This window comes from Pinus tabuliformis, chromosome 4_1 (assembly GCF_031772625.1).
Source record: "Pinus tabuliformis cultivar Carrire ecotype Pingquan chromosome 4_1, CPIR1, whole genome shotgun sequence".
Taxonomy (NCBI): domain Eukaryota; kingdom Viridiplantae; phylum Streptophyta; class Pinopsida; order Pinales; family Pinaceae; genus Pinus; species Pinus tabuliformis.
This window is the reverse complement of record NC_142303.1, coordinates 510,877,377-510,883,617: the sequence shown is the minus strand read 5'-3', so window position 1 is coordinate 510,883,617 and position 6,241 is coordinate 510,877,377. Positions and strand designations below refer to the sequence as shown.

Genomic DNA, 6,241 nt, shown 5'->3' with positions numbered 1-6,241 from the left:
TTGAGAAAACACTCTTGAGGTTTGGTCTGAACAATGTGAAGCCTGTTTCAATCCCTTTAGATTCCCATTTTAAGCTTTCTTCTAGTTTATGTCCTAATACAAATGAAGAAAAGGAATATATGTCTCGAATTCCATATGCCAATGTAGTAGGTTGTTTAATGTATGCAATGGTTTGTACTCGAGCATATATTTCACATGCAGTTGGGGTTATCAACAGGTATATGGAAAATCTAGGAAAAGAACACTGGTGAACAGTGAAATGGATGCTTCAGTATTTGAGAGGCATAAGTGATTATTGTATCAGTTATAACAGGAGTAGTAAATTTGCTTGTGGATATGTTGATTCCGATTTTGCAGGTGATTTGGATAAGAGAATGTCAACTTCAGGATATGTCTTTGCTCTTGCAGGTGGAGCTATTAGCTGGATGCCAAAGCTACAGAACATTGTTGCTTTATCCACTACTGAAGCAGAATACATAGCTACTTCACATGCTTGCAAAGAAGTGGTTTGGTTGAAAGGTTTGTTTGGTGAGTTTGCTAGGTTGCAGGACAACATCAAGTTATTTTGTGATAGTCAAAGTGCAATTCATTTGGCTAAGAATCTGGCATATCATAGTAAATCAAAGCATATACCTATCAAGTACCATTTTGTAAGATAGGTTATCACTGAAAGAAGAGTCTCTCTTGAAAAAGTGCATATGAAGGAAAACTGTGTAGACATGTTCACGAAACCAGTTTTGTTAGAGAAGCTACGCTGCTGTCTGGCTTCTCTTGGCTTGCAGAAAAGATAAAATAATAAATGAATAGGGTATCAGGCTAATTGTTGTCAAGGTGGAGATTGTTGAGATTTTCTGTTTTATTTAATTTAGCAAAAATCTCATGTAGGTGACAACAATAGGATTAGTTTCTATATTAGCTCCATTATTCTTGAGGAGGAGTTAATGCATCCTATATTTGTTGCGAGATTTTATGATTCAGTTTTATACTCTAGCTATAAAGGAAATGTAAGCCCGTAGAGGAGATATATGTAGAAAATAGGGTGGGTTGAGAGTATGTGTGAAGAATTAAATTGTTGTAATCTCCTGTTGAATAATAAGATTGTCGATGCCTCTATTTGGTGGACGTAGCCCAAATTGGTTGGGTGAACCACGTTAAATCTGTGTGTTATGTTTTTATGATCTTTGTATGTGTTTTGTATGCCTTTTCAAATTTTCGCTGCGCATTGTTTGCTCCAACAGGCATTATGAAGGAGAAGTCGGGTGCGTCCCTTAAAAAGACGGTGATAACGATGGACGTTGTTGAGGGTTAGTATTGTCCTTTTCGGCTGCCGTATATGGAGATTTCGCAATTGCATTAACCCTGCACAACACAATAGAAGATAACCATTTCATTTTTAGTTTTGAGTTGTGAGTTTTAGTGGCATATAGAATAGAATGGCAAATATGAAGCTGTTATGGTACCTCTCCTTTCACTTTTCCAGAAAACGTTGCAGAGAATACTTCCTCGTTATTGGAAGATTTGATCAAGACGCCATTGTCAAATGGACATGATAAAAAATAAAATCAGTTACATTTCTATAGGGAACAAGTGATATTGGTACCAAGGAATTTGTATGCCACTTTAAAGGGTTAGAATAGTTGGTGTTATTACTAATTAGTTCTATGTGGACAGATATCATATTGAATTCAATTGTTTTAGGTTAAACACACTAATTTATGAGTACATATTTAATGTGTATGTGTCACATGAAACAAAAAATACTAATTTATGTGCGCAAATTCAACATTAATACTATATACGAACATTGGAAAAAATCCCTTAAATTTACAGGTAGATTATATAATTTTGTGACTTCATCCATAATTGCTCACCTTGGGCGTACCTATGTTCACCATGCAACTAGCAGGTTGGTAGTGGATCCCTGTTCCGTCGGATAACCTTACAATAGGAAGGGATGTTTTCTGCTTAGTCTGCGATCCGCATGGGCTGTTCTGGACTCTAGTGTCTGGATAATTGGAATAGCTTCCACTGCTGGCTATTAACATTATGGCTTTTGCCTGTATAACCAAACAGATGTCATCATAATAAAGTCAATGTCTGACTAATATCTAGAGTCCTCTAGCCCAAAAACGTGTGAATCATCATACCCATACCTTATCTGCAGGAATATCATCATACACGTTCACCGCTCCACCATAGAAAATTGTCAATTGCACACTAGATTTCTTACTCGGAATCATGGATGCTGCGGAGCTGGATTTCAAAATAATGGATATTAACGCTAGTATAGATTTATGTTAAGTACCGACCTGATAAAAAAATTAGATATTAACATTAATATAGATTTATTTCAAGTACCCATTTAATATGAATGATAAATTTTAGAATTATAGAATTTATTGATGTGTAAATTTTTTTAAAGTGTAAAATATAATATGTAATAATGAGATTATTTTTAATTGTTTTATATAAAATTATATAATGTTATCTATATATATATATATATATATATATATATATATATAAATGTGTGTAATTTCACGTTGAACATAAACATAATTACAAATCTCCCTATATTCATACTATGCTATAAAATGAGCTTCTCAACTCAATAATAAAATACACAAACCTATAACAAAATTTAAAAAAAAAACCAACTAATAATTCTACCAAATACAATTCCACACCTAAACTCGTTAGAAAGCCAGAACAACCATCCTTATCATCATCTGATGAAATCATGCTGTCCTCGGTTCCCTGCATGACTGTGATTGGGCATCCAGAACCAGACTACCTGGGGAACACAATTAATGCAATTAAATCTTCTCCCAATAGAGGGGAGATCCAACAGAGGTATAAACTCTACAACTGGCTGCTTAGCACTTGCATTTACAGTCCGAACCCAAGATGGTAAACCGTTTTCCTCATTGCATTTCTCTTCAAACTCCAAGGCCATTATTAGTTCGGATGTGAAGCCCCCCTCCTCAGAAAACTAGTTTCTCAACGAACTACCAAAGGTCACACGATTCTATTTAATAAATCATTGTTGTTATACTTCGCTTCTGCCGCAGTTGCAGTAACAACTACATTCCTTCCGAGATGGATCCATTCCACGTTAGCTCACCCATCACTACTATGACAATGCCTTCTACCATAAATTTAATCTATGTGTTGGAAGGAACTAATTCCAACTACCCACATTATTACAGCAACTAGAATTCAATAGATGTTTTAATGGAGTTTCTAGAATTCGTTGACAATGGGCAAGCTTCTTGAAGAAGCCACCGCCCCATCAAACTCCAGAAAGATCTTTGTCCTGTATAAATATCTGTTCTATCAGCAAATGAAGGCAAGTTCCAAGTTCTAAGTTCTATGTTGTGTTTATGTGTTTGAGTCTCTGCTCTCTGATATGGTATCAGAGCAGGTGTGAGGTCGAGTGCTGGTAAAGAGCTGTGAGCTCTGTGTTGGTGAGCCGTGAAAAGGAGGGTTTGGTGGTGTGAGTTGGAGCTGTGTGCTGTGAGCTTGGAGAACGGCGTGCTAGTGGTGAGCATGCCAAAGAAGTTTGAGTAAGTTCTTTCCTGTGTGTAGCCAGTGTGAGATATCTGTTGCAGAGAAATTTGCTTGAGTTCTTTCCCGTGTTGCAAAGAAGTTTGTTTGTAGCAGATAAAAACTCTGGCGAAGGGCAATCCTGGACGAAGGATTGTGTGCGAGTTTTCATTCGGTTTTATAACTGTCATTTCTCATTATGCATTCTGCTTTTGGCTTTTTCAATCTTTGAAAGGCAGTTACAATTCTCGATATTTTCCTCTTTAGTGAATTCTTGAATCAAGGTTTTACATTTTTATCAAATTTGGATACACTTTAAACATGTTCCCTTCTCATCCTCAACGATATTTTGTATCATTATTATCTGGATGTACAGTAAACATGATGCTTCTTTTTCGAAAAGTAGCATTTTAGTTGAAACAGTCTTTCTAAGATATAGAAAGGGAACGTGATCATTGCCTTACATGTTTTTGCAAGACATTGACATGCAACATTACATAATGTTTCCATAGCATCAACAATATATTTCTATAGGATATTTTATAAAGAAAAAAAAGGGAAAAGTGTTATTATTAGTGATATGTAAAAACGGAGGGTTGTTATTATTGAGTAAGGAAATATTGAAGTTGTGAAAAAAAAAATTGCATTTTGGTGATTGGAGAATGTTTTTTTTTCATCATGGCAAATTTGTTGCCTGATACTTATTTGAATGAATACACCAAACTTGATGGAGGAAATTATGTGAATTAGAGATTCAAGTTACTGACTATTTTAGAAGGTTATAATTTGTGGTCCATTATGAGTGGGGATGAGCCTAAACCCACTGTTGCAGGTTCTAATCTAGATTGGGAGAGAAGGGAGACGAAAGCAAAGGTGTTGCTACGTATGTCCATAAAGCACAACATTATTCCTCACATCAGAGATTGCAAGACATCAAAAGAAACATGGGTTACATTGAAGGGTTTGTATGAAACAACAAATACAAATCTGATCTTGTTTTTAAAGACTAAGCTTTTATCTCTAGAAATTGAAGCAAATGAAAACATAAGCAATTTTATATCTCGTGTCAAATATTTAAGTGATAAGTTAGGAGATATTGGTGAAAAGGTGTCTAGTACTGAGTTAGTCACCATAACATTAAATGGCTTAGTGCAATATTATCAAATTTTTGTTTCAAGTGTTTCAGCTAGAGAGAAACCCCCTACATTTGATGAATTAACAGGAATTCTTCTACAAGAGGAGGAGAGGATGAAGAGCTTTAATTTGGGCTCTGAGTAGTTCAGATTTGGCATTGGTAGCCAAGGGCAAATATCCATACAAAGGCGGGCTATGGGACAAGAACAAAGGGGGCAAGTTTTAAGCAAAACAAAAAGGTATGACACAGTCTAAATTTCCAATCCATGATAAGAGAAATGATGATTGTTATTATTGTGGCAAACCTGGACATCATTCTAAAGATTGTTATAAAAGGAAATATAATGAGTCTAGGCAAGGAAACAGAAGGCATAATGGAAATTTTGTGGACAAATATACCTCAATCAGTGATGGATTTAAAAATATTAAATTGTTTGTTTTTGATGTTGCTTTGTGTGTGGAAAATGATGATGTGAATGCTTGGTTCATTGATTCTAGTGCATCAAAGAAGTTTTTTGATGAATATTATGAAAACATTGATGGAACATATGTTTTTCTAGGAGATAACAGATCACTTAAAGTTCAAGGTTATGGAGTAATAGGTGTGAATTTGCCTAATGGACAAGAGAGATAGATCCATAATGTGATGTATGTTCCTGGTATCAAAAAGAGTTTAATTTATGTTTCTACTATTGCTGACCAAGATTTGAAGGTGGAATTTGTTAAATCACAGTGTGTAGTAAAATAAATTCAAGATAAGTACAAGGTATTGCCACAGGAACTAGAGTTGGAGGCTTGTACAAGTTGGATGTGACCAGAAAAAGTCATCAAGCATTGACATCTACGACAATATCAACAGTGGATTTTTGGCATCAACGGTATGAACATCTAAATCACAAAGATTTAATGCTACTTCAAAAGAACACAATGGTTGAAGGTCTTCCTATCTCGAAGAATGATCATGTTGAATGTGAAGCATGAGTACTTGGCAAGCAACATAGGGAGGAATTTCCTATACATAAAGAAAAAAGGCAAAGGGAAATACTTGAATTAATTCATAATGATGTATGTGGACCTATTCAAACTAGATCTATTGGTGGAGCATGGTATTTTCTTATTTTTGTGGATGATAGATCTAGGTATACATGGGTTTATTTCATAAGAAAGAAGAGTGATGTTTTTGAGTACTTTAAAGAATTTAAGAGTATGGTGGAAAAACAAACTGGTAATTACATCAAAATTTTGAGATCTGATCAGGCGGGGAGAATTCAAATCAAGAGAATTTAATCAATATTGTAAAAGCAATGAGATTCTGCAACAATTTACAGTGCCACATACACCTCACCAAAATGGAGTTACTGAGAGGAAAAACAAAACACTAGTTGAATGTGCACGTAGTATGTTTCAAGGTAAAAATATCTCTAATGGTTGTTGGGCTGAAGCCATTAATACTGTTGTTTATTTGAAAAATAGGAGTCCAACCAAAATTTTAGAGCTTAAAACACCTTTTGAAGCATTTTATGGGTACAAACCAAAAGTGAGTCACTTAAGAGTTTTTGGT

The 6,241-nt window shown here is 35.0% G+C and overlaps 1 pseudogene; it reads right to left on the bottom strand.

Moving 5' to 3' along the window:
• Positions 1 to 1,268: 1,268 nt before the first annotated feature.
• On the bottom strand, positions 1,269 to 2,956 carry LOC149176802 (protein TIFY 10b-like; annotated as a pseudogene).
• Between the last annotated feature and the right edge of the window lie 3,285 nt (positions 2,957 to 6,241).